This window comes from Lepidochelys kempii, chromosome 1 (genome assembly GCF_965140285.1).
Source record: "Lepidochelys kempii isolate rLepKem1 chromosome 1, rLepKem1.hap1, whole genome shotgun sequence".
In the NCBI taxonomy this organism is placed as follows: domain Eukaryota; kingdom Metazoa; phylum Chordata; order Testudines; family Cheloniidae; genus Lepidochelys; species Lepidochelys kempii.
The window spans coordinates 114,249,011-114,269,010 of NC_136380.1; positions in this window are offsets into that span (position 1 = coordinate 114,249,011).

The window sequence follows — 20,000 nt, forward strand, 5'->3', positions numbered from 1 at the left end:
GTACATTATTAGTGATAATTGCTGACTTTCTCATTTTTACCATACAATTATAAAATAAATCAATTGGAATATAAATACTGTACTTACATTTCAGTGTGTAGTATATAGAGCAGTATAAACAAGTCATTGTATGAAATTTTAGTTTGTACTGACTTTGCCAGTGCATTTTATGTAGCCTGTTGTAAAACTAGACAAATATCTAAATGAGTTAATGCACCCCCTAGAAGACATCTGTGTATTCCCAGGGGTACGTGTAACCCTGGTTGAGAACCACTGTTTTATAAGATTATTTTTCCCCCAGAGTAGCTCATTTTCTGTTTAAAATGAATGTTTGTATTCTTCTTTCTTTTTTAATGCTAATTAACAGTTAACGGGTAAACACTGTCATGGACACCATTCCTAAAATCCAACAAATTAAAACTTTAAGATAATCTGCTGGAAATGTATCAATGGGTATTTCAAGGTTCTCTCATTGGGAAGCTGAAAAGAAAAGAACCACTGTAAATGAAAGACCTATAAGATTTTGCTCCGTTGCTATCGTCTCAGCAGAGGGCACACAAGTGAACTAATAGAAAACTGCACCCATCCCACTCTGTCCCACAACAGGAAAATGAAAAGGGTAAGAACAAATTCCCAGTCCTAAGTCTAGGTCTGGAGTTTGCCATCTTGCTGCCACATATTATTCAAGCAGATTGGAAAGTGATTACAGTCCAGCCATTGGGATGTAAGGTTAGTATAGTGACAAATTACATCACTTTTCAACAAGATGTCTGCCTCCAGCACTGTGCTTAGAAACACCAACTGCAACTTAAAAAAAAGTAATTTTGCATTTTATTTGGGGTGGAAATTTCCCTTTGAAATTTCATAGTGCTGGGAAGAAGAAAATCGGTGCAGTTTTCTTCTAACAAATCTACTTTTCACAATCAAGCTGGCACCACTGATGCTTCTAGACAAAAAAAAGAAAAAAGAAAAAAACAAAACAAAACATGGCCATGCTAAATGCACTATAAGGTGGGTAGAAAGCTGGCTAGATTGTCGGGCTCAACGGGTAGTGATCAATGGCTCCATGTCTAGTTGGCAGCTGGTATCAAGTGGAGTGCCCCAAGGGTCGGTCCTGGGGCCGGTTTTATTCAATATCTTCATAAATGATCTGGAGGATGGTGTGGATTGCACTCTCAGCAAATTTGCGGATGATACTAAACTGGGAGGAGTGGTAGATACGCTGGAGGGGAGGGATAGGATACAGAAGGACCTAGACAAATTGGAGGATTGGGCCAAAAGAAATCTGATGAGGTTCAATAAGGATAAGTGCAGGGTCCTGCACTTAGGACGGAAGAACCCAATGCACAGCTACAGACTAGGGACCGAATGGCTAGGCAGCAGTTCTGCGGAAAAGGACCTAGGGGTGACAGTGGACGAGAATCTGGATATGAGTCAGCAGTGTGCCTTTGTTGCCAAGAAGGCCAATGGCATTTTGGGATGTATAAGTAGGGGCATAGCGAGCAGATCGAGGGACGTGATCGTTCCCCTCTATTCGACATTGGTGAGGCCTCATCTGGAGTACTGTGTCCAGTTTTGGGCCCCACACTTCAAGAAGGATGTGGATAAATTGGAGAGAGTCCAGCGAAGGGCAACAAAAATGATTAGGGGTCTGGAACACATGAGTTATGAGGAGAGGCTGAGGGAGCTGGGATTGTTTAGCCTGCAGAAGAGAAGAATGAGGGGGGATTTGATAGCTGCTTTCAACTACCTGAAAGGGGGTTCCAAAGAGGATGGCTCTAGACTGTTCTCAATGGTAGCAGATGACAGAACGAGGAGTAATGGTCTCAAGTTGCAGTGGGGGAGGTTTAGATTGGATATTAGGAAAAACTTTTTCACTAAGAGGGTGGTGAAACACTGGAATGCGTTACCTAGGGAGGTGGTAGAATCTCCTTCCTTAGAGGTTTTTAAGGTCAGGCTTGACAAAGCCCTGGCTGGGATGATTTAACTGGGAATTGGTCCTGCTTCGAGCAGGGGGTTGGACTAGATGACCTTCTGGGGTCCCTTCCAACTCTGATATTCTATGATTCTATGAAATTTAATACACTGCGTGGGGAAATCATTGTCTGATAAATGAAAAGGGACCAAAAATTTTTGAGGTACCTTGTTTTCACAATTTTGGCCATTATTCAGTAAAGCAGTTAAGCATATGCTTACATTTAAGCATGTGTTAAAGTCTTATTTATTTTAAGTCAGATTGATTTCAAAGAGTCATCAGCATGTGATTAAAGTTAAACATTTGCTTAAATGCTTTGCTGTTCTGGGGCCAAAATTATGTATATAAAACTCCCTTTTTCCAAAAGAAAAATCCATTTTCTTCCTTTCACTAGTATTCTCCTGTCTCTGAGTTTTCACTTAGGCAGATTCATGCATGCAACTTTTGTTGCAAGCAGCTTTCCTGGAATGGCCGTTAAAGAAACTTTTACAAGCACAAAGACAGAGTTCTGTATAACCATAGCTGCTCTTTTAGCTCACCTGTTAGCACTTGGGTAACTTTTTGGAACTGAAGGTTCCCTTAATTTGAAGCAGTATTTTTTGGTCTACACATAGGTAGAAAGTGCAGCTGAATCTGGGCTATTGTTGTAGTGAAGGAGGCTGTTGTCTGTAGCACCCTGTTTCATTTGTTGCAACTGTTAGAAGTCATGTTATGAATAAGTAGATGACTAGAGGAAGGGAAAAGATGGCCTCTTGATTAAGGCAGTTTATAGATTTTAAGGCCAAAAGAGCCTATTAGGTCATCAAGTCTGACCTCCTCTTTAACACAGACCAAAGAATTTCACCCATTTACTCCTGTATTGAGCCCAATAACTTGTGTTAGGTTAAAGCACATCTTCCAGGAAGCCAACCAGCCTGGGTTTGAAGACATCGAGAGATGAAGTATCCACCACTTCCCTTGCTAGTTTGTTCCAATTGTTAAGTCACTTTGTTAAAATTTGTACCTTATTTTTAAATATGAACTTGCGTGGTTTTAACTCCCAGCCACTGGTTTTTGTTATACCTCTTTCCACAATATGAAAGACCACTTAGGACGGAAGAATCCCATGCACTGCTACAGTCTGGGGACCGACTGGCTAAGTGGCAGTTCTGCAGAAAAGGACCTGGGGATTATAGTGGATGAGAAGCTGGACATGAGTAAACAGTGTGCCCTTGTTGCCAAGAAGGCTAATGACATATTGGGCTGCATTAGTAGGAGCATTGCCAGCAGATTGAGGAAGTGATTATTCCCCTCTATCCGGTACTGGTGAGCAACCAGTTTTGGGCCCCCCACTACAGAAAGGATGTGGACAAATTGGAACTGGGCTTATTTAGTCTGCAGAAGAGAAGAGTGAGGGTGAATTTGATAGCAGCCTTCAACTATCTGAAGCGGGATTCCAAAGAGGACGGAGCTAGGCTATTCTCAGTGGTGGCAGATGATAGAACAAGGAGCAATGGTCTCAAGTTGCAGTGTGGGAGGTCTAGGTTGGATATTACGAAAAACTATTTCACTAGAAGGGTGGTGAAGCACTGAAATGGGTTACCTAGGGAGGTGGTGGAATTTCCATCCTTAGAGGCTTTTAAGGCCCAGCTTGACAAAGCCCTGGCTGGGATGATTTAGTTGGGGTTGGTCCTGCTTTGGGCAGGGGGTTGGACTAGATGACCTCCTAAGGTCTCTTCCAACCCTAATCTTCTGTGATTCTATAAAGAGCCCTTTAGTACCTGGCATTTTCTCCTTGTGAAGGTACTTGTACACTGTAATCAAGTCACCTTTCAATCTTCTTTTTGATAAGCTTGTTAAGTTGAATGCTGTCCTGGAGGATTGGATTCTATCCATGCTTCTGCCACAGAGTTCCAATGTGATGTCAGGAAAGTCACTTAGGCCAGGTCTACACTCAAAGGGTGCATGAAAAATCCGACCCACCCGACTGACGTAGTTAATCCAATCTAACCCATGGTGTAGACAGCACTAGGTCAACAGAAGAATTCTTCTGTCAACCTAGCTACTACCTCGCTGGGAGGTGGATTAACTATGCCAATGGGAGAACTCTTCCCGCTGCTGTAGTGAGTGTCTATGCTGAAGTACTACAGTGGCATAGGCGCTGACTCCGTGGGTGCTCCGCACCCACCGGCAACCGAACTCCCGCCGCCCCCACGCCCTCCTCACCTCCTTCTCTCCCCCCACAGCATGCCACATCCCCGCTCCTCCCCATCCCTCCCTGCGCTTCCCGCCTGCTGGCCACCTAACAGCTGTTTGGCGGCACTTAGAACTTTGCGGGAGGGAGGAGGAGGAGCGGGGACGCAGCGCACTCAGGGGAGAAGGCGGAGCCGGGGTGGGGACTTGGGGGAAGGGTGGAATGGGGGCAGGAAGTGGGCAGGGTGGGGCAGGGACTTTGGGGAATGGGTGGAATGGGGCGGGGCGAGGGCGGTGCAGGGTCAGGAAGAGGCGGGGAAGGGATGGGGCCAGTGGTGCGGTGGGGTGTGTGTCAAGCACTCACCGGGCAGAAGGGAAGTCGGCACCTACGTACAGTGGCACAGCTGTACTGCTGCAGCTGTGGTGCTGTAGCATTTCAAGTGTACACAATCCCTTAGGCTTTATCTACATTTCAGGTTTTGCTGCTTTAAATATGCTGTCATAGTTAAAGTGGCCAAACCTCCCAAACATCGACCGGGTTATACTAGTCTAAGTGCTTTTTCACTGATATAACTATGTCTACACTAATGCTTTTACCAGCATAGCTGTGTAGGGAATAAAATCACACTTCTAACCAGCAAAACTATGTGGGTAAAATTTAAGTATAGATCAATCTTTTAGACAAACTGTTCACCATCAACCACTAATTGTGTGTACCTCATTTTCGGGGACCAGGTTTGAAGACATGCTGAGCATTCACTATTGCAGCTGGAGTTGCCTGGAGTTGTTCTTTGAACAAATAAAGATACTCAACATTAAGAAAGAAAAAAAATCAGGCCTTAGGTGTCTCAAATTGTACACCCAGAATTAGTGGATACATTTGACAATTCTGGCTTTAATCTTTCTGTGCCTCAGTTTTTCAGCTCTAAAATAGGGATAATACTAGCTATTTGCACCTGGGTGTTGTGAAGATAAATCCATTGAGGTTTACAAAGCTCCCAGTTTCTATGGTGAGAGCACCACGGGCATACTCAGAAGAATATTAGTCATTTTGTATGCTGTGCAAGATTTGGATGGTGTGTATTAAACAGGACTGGGTCCACCCATTGAACAAAGAAATATTGAAGAACTACTCATCCATTCTGTGGAAAAGATCCTATGTGCTCATGTAATTGAAGTCCGTTTAATAATACATATGCACAAATGGGCTGAATTAAGGTTACACAGGCAACCTCAATTCTAGCATTTCATAACTTTGGAGGGCTTGACTTTGCAACTGTAACATTATTTTAACTTTGTTTTGTTGGATGTATTATCTACTTATACTGTGTAACAGAGAAGATTTTTATTATTTTATTTAAAAAGGATAATTTAGAATGGATCCCTTGTTGAGGTTACAAGGATTAATTCTGTAACATTTGTAAAGCACTTTAAACATATAAAGTGCTTTGACGGTGCTGAATATTACTTTGCCAAGTAGCCAAAAATTTATAATTTTCATTTTCTAAAATTCACAATTCAGACAATGAAATGATTTTACTATATAAAGTTACCCTGTATAAGGGCCATAAGCTTGGTTTGGATATAAAGTTCAAAGACTTATATGGGATCTGCACATACAAATCTGAAGCTAAAATACGATCCTGAGCATCTTGGATAAATAAGAAACAGACATATTTTAGCCAAATTTCTAAGAATGTAGTTTTATCTTACGTTTTCCTGCACACCAAGGCATCAGAGAAATAGGAGTATTTCCATCTACTTCACTGAAACTACTCCGTTCCTTAAAATTAAGTATATGCTTAAGTGCTTTGGTGGATTGGGGTCTAAGTAAGTGCATTGGGAAGTATTAATTAAAATACTGCAATTCCCTTCTCTCAACACTGTTCCACACACCACCCCCAAAAAACTAAATACTATGTTGAATAATTCTGACAGTAAGCAAACAAATATACATTTCACATAGCATTTGGATGAAATGTAAAGATATTTATAAACACTCTGGTCTCCATCAATCACTTCTGTAGTTCTCAGAGTAACAGCCGTGTTAGTCTGTATTCGCAAAAAGAAAAGGAGTACTTGTGGTACCTTAGAGACTAACCAATTTATTTGAGCATGAGCTTTCGTGAGCTACAGCTCACTTCATCTGATGCATGCCGTGGAAACTGCAGCAGACTTTATATACACAGAGAATATGAAAAAATACCTCCTCCCACCCCACTGTCCTGCTGGTAATAGCTTATCTAAAGTGATTATCAGGTGGGCCATTTCCAGCACAAATCCAGGTTTTCTCACCCTCCACCCCCGCACACAAATTCACTCTCCTGCTGGTGATAGCCCATCCAAAGTGACAACTCTTTACACAATGTGCATGATAATAAAGTTGGGCCATTTCCTGCACAAATCCAGGTTCTCTCACCCCCTCACCCCCCTCCCAAAAACCACACACACAAACTCACTCTCCTGCTGGTAATAGCTCATCCAAAGTGACCATTCTCCCTACAATGTGCATAATTAAGGTGGGCCATTTCCAGCACAAATCCAGGTTTTCTCACATCCCCCCCCACCCCCATACACACACAAACTCACTCTCCTGCTGGTAATAGCTCATCCAAACTGACCACTCTCCAAGTTTAAATCCAAGTTAAACCAGAACATCGGGGGGGGGGGGGTAGGAAAAAACAAGAGGAAATAGGCTATCTTGCATAATGACTTAGCCACTCCCAGTCTCTATTTAAGCCTAAATTAATAGTATCCAATTTGCAAATGAATTCCAATTCAGCAGTTTCTCGCTGGAGTCTGGATTTGAAGTTTTTCTTCAATTGTATCCCAGTGTCCACCTATGCAGTTAAGCTAACAACAAACAAGAATCAAAAACACTGAACAGACTATGATTGAAATTGTAACTCCTCTATTATGTTATGCAGGCTTTGCAAAGTCAGAACCAGTAGATGGCACTATTTTGAATAATTGCTCCATAGCTTTGAGGGAACTTGATTGGAGAACTTCTTTGGCAGGTTGGTGTAAATTCTCTGGTATTCTTTTACTTAAACACTTGAAACCAGATGCCTAGCTGGTGTAAATCAGCCTCACTCCGCAGATGCTAATGGAATTGACCTTTAATGTCACAGATAAATCCAAATATTACATGCCTTCAACCTTTCTGACCCTCACAATAGAATGTGATTGCATTCGCCTTTATTAAATATGAATGAGCCTTGGAGTTTTCACCATGTTTTGTTAAAGTAATCAAGAATTTGTTGTTACCAAGGAAAAATAATTGGTACTCTGTTGTGTGATTGTACATGTAATTTTCCATCTGCTGCTTTTACTCCGTTGCTCCACTTCATAGCAGCCCTTCTATCCCCCTCCCCACAGTACGATTGTGGGAAGACTGAGGGAACTGCTCAGTTAAAATGTCACAGAAAAATCTGCTGCCAGTGATAAGAAGTATCCTTTTCTGGTATTTTGTGAGGTACTTGGGAGAAAGACAAGCATAACAATGCGTCCCTGTGAGGTACAGACTACTGGAGCTCTGCTGATAGAGGCATTTAACCCATGCGTGCGCTTGTGTGTGTTCACTGATTTTCTTCCACGGTACACTACAGAAACTGGAGCCATCTCCATGAATGATCCTAACCCATGCTGGGCATGACTGTGAGAGCGGAGCACCTGCAATTTCCACTGATTTCAGTGGGAGTTCTAGGCGCTCAGCACCTCTCAAGATCCAGGCCGTACTGAATGTATGGGGTTGCGCAAATATGCCTGTTTATTGGGTAGCAACAAAATAGTGTCATGTAGTCTTCCCCCTTTTTAATGAACAAGGATGCAGGATTCTTTTGATCATTTGTTGCAACAGGTGCTGGAGCACTGTTGACTCTCTCCCCAAATTTAAGGAAAGTGAAAGTAGTATTCTGGGCCTGCTAGGACATCCCTGGGAGTCGGGTGAGCAAGGGAAAGGAACAAGAAAATAAAGACTTGGCATATAGATGGGTGAGACAGAGAGGGAATGGGGGACTGGGAAATACAATACATGACAAAAGAGTAGCATGTTCTAATGGTTAATTACCATTGCTGTTTCAAAAGAAAATTGCACCTTATTTCTAGCCTGAATGTGTCTAGCTTCAGCTTCTAGTATTAATATTCACATAATATATTTAACATAACTGTGTCACAGTACATTTATTAGCAATGACATCTCTGAAGGCAATACAGAATTCTACTAAATTACTCCTGTGATAATTTGTGGCAACAACAGAGCACACACTGCATGCAGTGCAAGAAGTAAAGGTGGGCATATGCATGTAGCCATTCATAGCAGTACAGGAGCAGGAAAACAAACACCTTGAGCATGGGAACAGGAAATAGAACCAGGAACAGGCAGGGGAGATGCAAACACTGGAAAATCATTATATTATTATTAATTATTATTAATCATGCTTACTACAGTAGTGCCTAAGGGTCACCCAAGAATGGGGCCCTGTTGTGCTAGGCACTGTGCAAACACAGAATAATAGATGGTCCCTGCCCCAAAGAACTTGCAACCTCAATAGACCCAGACAGGCACAGGTGGGGAAATGGGTATAACACACAAGTGCAGTGAACAGTGGGATGCCGTCATGTTAGTTCCATGATTTTTTTGTGTAGTGGGTTTACTTAGAAGGGGGATCAGCTAAATATGGTTTTACATATGGTGTGTGGCGCAAGCTTGTGGCCTAAATTTGGGGTGGCAAATCTACTTTCATGGGCTTTAGTAGAGAAAGTTTAGCAAGTGGAGTTCCCAGGTTCCTTCTTTCCCAATTGCTAGCACACATTCTAACTACTTAGTGCCCTAATTCAGCACTCTTCTCAGTCAAAACTCCCACTTACACTACTTACAGTGGGCGTTTTACCTGAATACAGAGTGCTGAATGGGAACCTCATAGAATTACCACACCTTCTGGCTCTCTACATTGTGTGTTGTTAAAATCAAATAGCAAGGAACCAGAAAATACTGCTATGTCTTTCTGTGATAAGTAGTTTAAGGTCAACTTTTTTTTTTATGTGTAATGCATTGCTTAAAATACAAACACCCTTTGTTTGTGCTGTTAATGTCTGCACCACTGAATGCTTTCAAGGATCCTGGCTACTGTAAAGGATGGCTTAGAAATCTAGTGTAAAAAGGCAGCCAATGCCACTGGGGAATAGAGTACTCTACAAATGACTTGTGGCTTCCATTTACCAGGTTCACAATGTAATGCTCTTTTCACAATGTATATAATTCAGGGTTGAACTTTATGAAACTTAAAGGGATAAAACATTTTTTCAATCCCTTTTAGTTATAGTTAGAAACTTAGAACTGTAACTTAATTACATGTGAGTTTCTTTAATTTCCATGGTTCGAGAATATTTTGCTTAAAAATGAAAAAAACAGAGGCATTTCTTGATATCTTGATTCTCACTCTTCTTCCCACACATGAATGTTATAACATTATAAAGTATGTGGGCATGTTATTTCTCCCAATCCTTACATGAAGAGGGTAGTATATGTAAAACTGCCCCTACACTGTATCTCCAGAGTCCAAGAGCTGCCAAGCACTCACCTCCCTTCTTTGTTTTCCCTATTCCTTGTCCTTGGAGAACTGACCGCAATGGCAGGTGAAACCATAAAGATTTGTCTAGACTAGATTTTGGGGTCCTGTTTAATTGATTGCCAGTTGACTTGAGTTAACTAACATAATTATAAAGCTAGTCTAGACACACCACAAACCTTTGTTGCTGAGTCCTAGGATAGATCACAAATGTCTGTGTCCTGAAATAATTATTTGTGGAGTGCCTAGATTGGCATTTACAACTGTTTGTTACTGAGTTGACTAGGAGAATCCTCCATTTTCAGGCCTGCAGGGCTTGAGCTGAGGTGGAGGTCAGTCGAAATAATGCTCAGGGAAGGTATCCATCCACCTGTTGCACATAAAGAGTGCCGAATAGGACCCTAGTTAAGGTCAAGGACTAATCTCCTCTGGAGTCAGTAGTGCCATTAGAGGGGCAGGTTGTTGTTTCAGAAGAAGCTGACAGTTCTAAAAGTGCTAATTGCCTGACAAATCATGTTATCATATATTAAGGGGCAGAGGTAAACCTTTGAGAAGCTAAGTCAAACACAAGAGCTCTGACATTAGCCTACCATGGGGTTTCTGGGCCACCTGAAGCTAATCAGAATCCCCAGAGAAGTAATAGGACAGGAATCCTATCATCCATCAATAGAAGCCTACATACTTTCATTGAACAAGGTCTCCAATCTGAATGTATTGCAAAGACCTTTCTTGCAGACTCTTTTGAAGAAGAGGAACTCATTAGGATCCTTATTAGGCTCTCATAGTAAGTTTTCTATTTGTGGCATCAGGACCCATCCCACAAGGCATCCATCCTGCTATAGTACAATAATATTTTGGTTATCTCCTTTGTATTTTTGCCCATGCGTATTCGGTGGGGTCCAAGATTTGGGGGTGTGTTTGGGGTTTTTGGGGGTGGTGGTGTGAGAATGGACTCATTCTCTAGTTTGGCTGGGGCTCACATACCATCTTTAACTGGAGTTGTTTAAGGTCACCAGTTACAATATTTATCTGTATTTTTTCCTTAATTCAGTTTCACATGCACATAATACATGTAAGAACATAAGAACGGCCATGCTGGGTCAGACCAATGGTCCATCTAGCCCAGTATTCTGTCTTTCGATGGTGGCTAGTGCCAAATGCTTCAGAGGGAGTGAACAGAACAGGGACATTTATTGAGTGATCCATCCCCCATGCTCCGTTTAGCCATGGTGGCATTTTTAAAAACATTCTCTTAGTTTTTTTTATTTGGGCTAGCCGTATAGTTTGAGCCTCGATTATGATGTTTTAAAAAAATTCCATGCAGCTTGCAAGCATTTCGCTCTTGTGACTGTTCCTTTTAATTTCTGTTTCCTCATTTTTTTGTAGTCCCCTGTTTTGAACTTAAATGCTACTGTATATTGGCTTCTTTGGTATTTCTCCCCCCCCAAGGATGTTTAAATTTAATTATATTATGGTGGCTATTACTGAGCAGATCAGCTATATTCACCTCTTGGACCAGATCCTGTGCTCCACTGAAGACTAAATCAAGAATTGTCTCTTCCCCCTGTGGGATCCATGACTAACTGCTCCAAGAGGCAGTCATTAATTGTGTCTCTGCATCCTGTCCTGAGGTGAAGTACTCCCATATGGGGATAGTTGAAATCACACATTATTATTGGGGGTTGTTATTATTTCTGTTTTTGTAGCCTCTCTAATCTCCTTGAGTATTTCACAGTCACCATCACCATCCTGGTCAGGTGGTTGATAGTGTATTCCTACTGCTATACTCTTATTACAGTATTTTTAAGCATGGAATTGCTATCTATTGAGATTCTATGGTACTGTTGATTCATTTAAGACTTTTATTATATTTGACTCTATGCTTTCTTTCACATATAGTGCTTCCCCCCCACCAACATGACCTACTCTGTCATTCCTCTCTATTTTGTACTGTGATATTATTATGTCTCATTGATTATCATCATTCCTCCAAGTTTCTGTGATACTTATTATAACAATACCATTTAATACCATGCACTCAATCTCACCCCTCTTAGTATTTAGACTTCTAGCATTTGTATACAAGCACTTATAAAATTTGTCACTATTTACTTGTCTGCCCTTCATGTGATGCAATTGAATGGGACTCTTTCGTTCGACAGTTTCTCTTCAGTTCCTACCTGTACTTCATCAGCTTCTATCCCCTCCTCTTCCGAGGATATAGAGTATCCCTTTATTAAATCCTCCCCTCAGGGATGTTTCTGTCCAAACCGTCCGCTCCTCCACATCTGTCAGCTTTTCGCCAGCTCTTGGTTTAAAAACTCCTCTCTGAACCTTTTTAATTTTACATGCCAGCAATCTGGTTCTCTTTCTATTTAGGTGGAGCCCATCCTTCCTGTATAGGCTTCTCCTTTCCCAAAAGGTTCCCCAGTTCCTAATAAACCTAAATCCCTCCTCCCAAAACCATCATCCAATCCACACCTTGAGACCCTGCAGTTCTGCCTGTCTAAATGGCCCTGCGCATGGAACTGGAAGCATTTCTGAGAAGGCTGCTATGGAGGTCCTGGACTTTAATCTCTTACCTAGCAGCCTAAATTTGGCCTCCAGGACCGCTCACCTATCCTTCCCTTTGTCATTGGTATCTACATGTACCAGGACCACCAGTTCCTCCTCAGCACTACACCTATGCCTGTCTAGATGTCTTGATGCATGCATGCAGTACATACAGGGGGACTGATCCTTTTGCCACGTAGTCATGAAGAGCACCAAAACAATTCAATGCATTTCAAACAGATGCTGAAGGAAGCCGAAGACTAGAACGACGAGAGCGCTGCCCCTCAGAAATGAGATGCACAGTACAGAGAACTGGGTAGATGCCCGAGCAAAGTTTCCAAAACTGTCCACTCTAATATAATGATTAAGTCACTTCACCCATGTTCATGTCCTATTTTTGTTTGAGTTCTGTGAATGTCTAGTAAATGAGTTCACTGGCAGAAATGTTTGTGCAAGCCAATGTTTTCAAGTAAATATTATGGAATATTCACAGAATGCTAATTTTGAGCAGATAAATGTATTTAAATCTAACCCCCAACTGTAAGAATTACGTTCTGTCAGGGAAAAATTCCTCAGCCCAGGGATTGCCAGGGAGCCCAACCAACGGGACAATGAGACTGACAGAGCTGAAGTACTAGAATCAAGACTAGTCAAGCAAACACTGAATTTCAGATTTTGGATGTTGAATGTTTACCAGCAGTTTGTTGAGAGAAAGCAGTAGGTCAAGGGTTAATCCCTCTAATTATTTGGTGAATAATTTTGAATAACCCAAGAAGGTTCAACTCCCACTGAAGTCAATGGGAGTCTTTTCCACTGACTTTAATGCAACTTGGATCAGATCCTCAAAATCATACATTGTTTGTTTGTTGAATAGCCTCCCAGCAAAAAACAAAACAAAACAAGATTAAGTGAGTCATATAAGTTATTTGCTCAGCTCTTGAAACAGGCACAACTCTGTTTTCATAGACAAGTATAATAATTGCATATTGAACATTTCGTATAGAGATGATTTAGCTAAAATGAGGAATTTCAGCAATAAGGACAGAAAAAAGAGGTTTTTTTATTTACATGGGGAAAGTATTTGGAGGTTAGTATTTCATTCTCCTTTTTAGAAATCCACCCATTTAATCTGAGTGAGCTACTCCAAAATATGCTAGTGGTAGAAGGCGTTCCCCTTTTCACAGTAAATCAATGCACTTTTGCACTCTGCTGAATAGTGCTTACTGAAATGGAATCTGTATACTGCCAACAGCAGATCCCCTCCAGAAAGAAATATTCAATTTTTCTGTTTAAAAGAAACGGAGTTTGCAAAATTTGGAATCAACCATTTAATCACAAACATACAGAAGAGCAAAGGCAGATAACCTAAAGCCCACCCAGAGGTACATTTTAAAACCAATTACCAGGGGTTTTGAAAGCTATGCTCACTCAGTTTAGTGCCAGAGTCACAAAGGGACTTAAGATGTTGAAGTAGCAGAGTTAGACTCCACTGGCATTCACAAAACCCTGCCCAGGTGGTGCCTAACCCTGCAGGGGCCTATGCTTTTGCAGTGAAAGTTTTACAGGTGCCTACGTTTCTGACTCTGGACGTGCACACTGCCTAGCTTAGCTGCTTCAGGGCCTGATCCTAGTGGAAACCAGCAATAAGCTACCATCTGTTAGGGAACAACTGTGGAAGCATAGCAAACTGGGAGTTGTGGTTACAGAGCCACATTTCCTTCCCTGAGATGCTTCTCCTTGTAAGTATGTATCTGCCCTTTGGTGTTCAATATGTTAAGGAGAAGTTGTGTTTATTTTCCATTTCAGAGCAATACTGATTAGAAAAGTGCACAGATTGCAAGGTTTTGATTTTGTGTCCTATCATATTGCGTTCAATAAAATAATTGAACTGACAATGCCAAAAACCTAGAGTTTTAATACATTTGGCACAGAAACCTTCAGCACAGATCATACCAAACAGAAAACCAAGTACCTGCAGCTTCCTTGACGTATAAACATACAAACTGAGTTTACTGGCAATCTAAAGGCTATTGACTGTAAAAACAAACAAACACAAATATACACAAAAAACACACACAGAGTCCATGTGCTTACAAAAATGAAAGCTGTTCTGCTAGCAGCAAATATCTCAAACACCTGGAGATGAAACACTAGATGGCAAAGGTGCTGAGTTACTACAGATAATTCTTTCCCAGGTGTCCGGCTTGTGAGTCTTGCCCACATGCTCAGGGTCTAAATGATCGCCATATTTGGAGTCGCAAAGGAATTTTCCCCTGGGTCAGACTGGCAGAGACAAATTGGGCATTTTTTGCCTTCCTCTGCAGCATGGGGCACAAGTCACTTGCAGATGTAAATTAGTGTAAATGGTTGATTCTCTGTAACTTGAAGTCTTTAAACCATGATTTGAGGACTTCAGTAACTCAGCCAGAGGTTAGGGGTCTATTACAGGAGTTGGTGGGTGATCTTCTGTGACCTGCAATATGCAGGGCGTCAGACTAGATGATCATGATGGTCCCTTCTGACCTTAAAATCTGTGAGTAAACCAGAATCCTCTATGGCAAGGGGCACTAGACATCAGCCTAATTTGGCTGTCATTCACCGCAGCTCTATACCGGAGTCACTGCATTAACTTCAATGGAGTTACTTCTGACTTGTGCCAGGCCAAAGTCTCTCCCAGAGCCACAGGTTATGGAGCAGATGACTGACACAAGAGATCTTTATGCTTCTTTAGACAGCAGGGAAGATTTAAAAAAAAAAAGAAGACAGATGATAAATAAAACATGGCTCAACATGATTCAGTTCAGCAAGGAAAGAGGCAGAATAATTAAAATCCTCTACACATAAGAGCTTTATACACCAGTAGGAACTCTCAATCACATTTTTATGTGAGCAGAAATCTATTATGCTGTGGTGAAAAATAAGGTGCCTACCAAGTAACTGTGATTAAAATCTAAAATAAATTGTTGTTGGAGGAACAAAGCAAAAAGCAGCCAAGCACACACATTAGGTAGGCTTCGTTATCTGTGGGAGATATTCACTAGGAAAATTGCAGATGTTTTTAGATTGGTTACTATATTTTTTTCTTCACCCAAAGCTTATCAGGGAACAAAGATTGTGACAAGGAATGTCATGGTTTTGCTCTTATTGATCACATAGCATTTGTCTTTGTGCAGTCTTTGTAGAGGTTAAAAGTATGTTAAAATGAATGGTCTTTGTAAAGATTTAACATAACTACAGTAGCAGCATTAGTAGAAAAGATAGAAGGGTATGTTTCAGTTATATATTCAGCAGGTTTCATGCAACTCCCAATATATCAAAAAGAGCTATGTTTACTCTGTAATGCACCCTGTGGAAGTAGTGTGATTGCCTTCATTATAACGTTTAGGAAGCTATCAACAGTAACGACTATTTCTTCTAAGTATGCAGGGTCCACACAGCAATGTCTTTTCACTTCTGGTTTTAATGTGACAGGCGACATTAACTGAAGTACTGGCATAAAAAATGCTGTTTTTCAGGACAATGGAATGTTAGTTGTTAACTCATCCAACAGCTGCCAGAATTGCCCTGCAATTTGTCTTTTAAAGATCAACTGTAGCAATATATTGGCACAGTAACCAAGCTAAGTGGAGCTGTCCGCCCATATTTAAAACTACAGATGGGCCCAAACCACTGTGTTTGGAGACACATTTAAGCAAGCCAGAAGTTGTGGTGCTTGGACTGAGGCTTTGTGTGTGTGGGGTGCGGGTGGGGGTGGGGAAAGGAATAGGAGTCCCTTTCTATGTAAAACTTGTTCATTCTTTTTTAAATGTGAAATTTCAAATTTTCTGAACATTATTTGTAACTTGACTATTGGAGACATTCAGTATGGATGTTAAATAGTTGAGTGTCGTGGGGTCCCACCCCAGAGCAAGCCTCACAAGCACAGAAATGACTCATCAATTGACTCCCCCCCCTTGTGGCTGGTATGGACTTACCAGTTCCTCCTGGTTCTTCCTCTTGGTGGTCTCCTCCTGTTGGTCACCTCCATCTGGGTCTTCTCTGGCTTCGCCATTCAGCCAGGTCACTTAAGAGTTCAGTCGCCTCCTGGGGTATCTAAGTCCAGCTGTAATTACATGGGCCCCAAGCTGGCTTCTCCCAGATGGCCTTCACCTGGCTCCACATTCTTCTTTCATAGAGTAGCCTCTCCCTGGGCTCCTCAAAATTAAACACCACCAAAGCATCTCTCTTGACTCTCATCCCTCTTGGGCTCCTCTTCAGCTCCTTGTTCCTCTTGTGGAGGAAAAGCTTTCATCCTACTTGTGTCCTTGGAGCATGGCCCTTTGTTCCAGGGGTCCACCTGTGGCTTGGCTCTCCAGCCCCACCGGAGTTAGGTCCATTCCTGTGGCTTGGATTGCCAGCCCCAGCCAGCTCAATTGCTCTCCTCCATAGCCAGCCCCGAGCTGCTGGGCTTCCTTCCTTTTAAGTCCTATACCCAGCACAGGTGTGGCAGAGCATGGCTTATTAAACAGGATTGGCTAGCCCAAGGCCTCTTACTCTTAAAGGGCAAATCACCGTGTTACATTGAGGTAATTTGTAAACATTGCTGGTGGTCACTGTATATTGGTGTGTATATTTAATTCCGTTAATCTAAACAACTAACTCTATGATACAAGAGCATCTATCCAATGCTCTTGGCAGTCTTTCAAAATACACTAATAATTAGAAACATCAGTGACCCCCAGCTCAAATAAAATGTCAACAATATAGATATAGCAAAATTCAATTAATGCCACCATGACCCATCCCTACCCACCACTACTCATCTCCTTATGGGAGAGAGAGAAAAGAAGCCCCCAGATAGTGCACATCCATTCGTATGTAAGGATTAGATTAAATGAGGACAGCAACATTGAGCTCAGCTAAAGTGATATATGGTGTCCCAAGAGATTACAAGAGGGGTAAGACCTAAGGACTCTCTTTCGTCAGCTGTGAGATAGCTATTCTCTTGGAAAAAAATAAAATTTTGGCTGTGAGAAGTCCTTTTAAATTATTGACAGGGATGGTGGCTCCAACAAGTCCTCCTGATGACAATTGTCTATACAAAACTTTGTTTATTTCATTAAGAAGCTCTTTTGCTTTATTTTAATATATTTTGGCAACAGAAAAGTCTATTTTGTTTGTCTATTTGAACTCCAGACCCTGCAATAGTCATCCTTCACTTGGTCTCAGATTACCTGTCACACTCAAATTTAACATATACCATCCAATTTCAGTAGACAGAGCATTATGTAGGTTTTTATCAACTTTAAGTTTCCATCCAATGAGGCTTAAGGACAAGTTCAGTGTTGCATCCGACGAAGTGGGTATTCACCCACGAAAGCTCATGCTCCAATACGTCTGTTAGTATATAAAGTGCCATAGGACTCTTTGCTGCTTTTACAGATCCAGACTAACACAGCTACCCCTCTGAAGTTCAGTATTATTTTTGTTCCCTGAGTGCTGTCAGTGTCTTGGGTGCTGTCCAACAGCCTAATTCAGTATAAATTCTATTTTCATTTGGGTTATTAGCAGGTCATATCGTAACTGCACTGACTATGGACAAATGCCTGGATTATTTCTCTTCAGAGATTAACAGCACCTAAAATGGCAGATACCATTTACAACAGCTGGGGACTAGGGTGACCAGATGTCCCGATTTTATAGGGTCAGTCCCGATTTATGGGTCTTTTTCTTATATAGGCTCCTATTACCTCCTACCCCCTGTCCTGCTTTTTCACATTTGTTGTCTGGTCACCCTACTGGGGATGTACAAGAACAACAAATATTAAACATTGTATGTGACAGTTTCTCAACCCTAAGACAACCAACATTGGCTCCAAAATTGCTTGTTATATTTAGGACTTATATGGATCCCACTTGCCCCTCCAACTGCTACCACAACTCAGTTCTCCCTTTTATCTGTAAGATCATTGAATGTGCTGTTTACATTTACTGCCTGGAGTTCCTCTCCTTTAATAACATCCTAGATCCTCTCCAATCTGGCTTCTTCCCTTTGCACTCCACTGAAACCACTCTCACCAAAGTCTCTAATGACTCTTCCTCGCCAAAATTCAGAACCAATATTCCATCCTCATCCTCCTTCTCCTTGACCCTGTCAGCCACCTTTGACACAGTCGACCATGCTCCTCTTCTTGAAACCTCATCTTCCCTTGGGTTCCATGACTCTGTACTCTCTGGGGTCTCCTTCTACCTCTCTAATCACTCCTTGAAGATGATCTTCAGAGGATCCACCTCAATCCCCACCCCCTCCAATTTTTTGTGGGGATTTGTGATGAGGTTTATAGACACCCCACCCAGAGACAAGGGGATTGAAGGAGAGGTATTGGGCCATGAAGGCCTGATCCCTCAGCAGCTAAGGAGCATGTTCCAAATGGAAGATCTGCTCAAAAGGAGACTCTGACAATCAACTGGGGCTGGGGGTGGGAGGGAGTGAAAGAGAGACTGTCCAAAGGGGGAAGATAGTTTGCAGTTTCTGGGGGACAAAGTGATCCACAGAAGAGGGTCTGGACTATGGCTAAGACCTAGCTGGGTGGGTAGAGGCCTGCTCCTTTTTCCTCCCCTACTGCTTGATGGGGGAGAATAACTGGATACTGGGAAGAGAGCTGGGGAATGATCAGTTGACTGGCTGAGCAGCTGGGACTAATTAGGAACTCCAGCTGAGGTGAAAGTAGGCTGTGACCACTCCCTAAATCAACGCCTGGGAGCTAGGAAGTGGCCCATGGAAAGCTTGTTAGGTGCACCAGGAAGAGGTGACCAAGACACCCCATGCCTCTCCTCCTTGGGCCCTGGGCCAGGAACAAGTGGAGAGGGAAGGCCCAGGTCCCTGTACCTTCCCCTCCCTCCCACCTCCATCATTCCAGGAGAACTCCAGGAACTGGGGAATTGGTGGGCCATGGCCTGCACACTGGGCTACTGGCCTGAGTGAAACCCACTACAGGGTGGAAGGACTGTCGAGCCACAGCCTGCCCACTAGGCCTGCTGGCCTCTGAGTGAAACCTGTTACAAACTGGTGGAGAACGTGGCCCAACGTAAGGGATACTGAAAAAAAAAAGAAAGAAGGAAAGAAAAAGGGAGGTAAGGATTTGAAGATGGACATGGACAAACTACTAAAGTGGATTGTGGAGCACCAGGAACAACAACAGCAGCAGCAGGCCCAGCTGCTTCAACAGCTAGCCATTCAGTAGCAGCACCATCTCATTAGAGAGTTAACTATACAGAAGGATCAGCCACTACAGCTGGCATAACAGATGGCCACACTGTTACAGGGAACCTGGCACCAGCGGGGGGCCAGTCTGTGTCTCACTCACACCAAGTATCCTGCTGAAACTAACAAAAATGGAGCTGGATGACAACCCAGAGGCATTCCTGCTAATCTTCAAGAGGGTTGCCGCAGTGGCCAACTGGCCTGTGGAAAACTGGCCCACTTCTCTAGCTCTATGCCTCATGGGAACAGCCCAGCTGTATATCAAAGCCTCAGCGTGGCAGCTGCACAAGATTACCCTTAGCTTAAGGTGGTCATCTTGGATGCCTTTGATAGTTTGATCGAAATTCACCACCATCATTTCCGATGGGAAAGTTTCCCATCTGGGACATGACCACAGGTCGTGGCCCAGCATCTAAGAGAACATTGGTGGCAGTGGCTCCATCCCGATGAGAAAACAGGAGCCCAGGTAGCTGAAAGAGTCACCTTG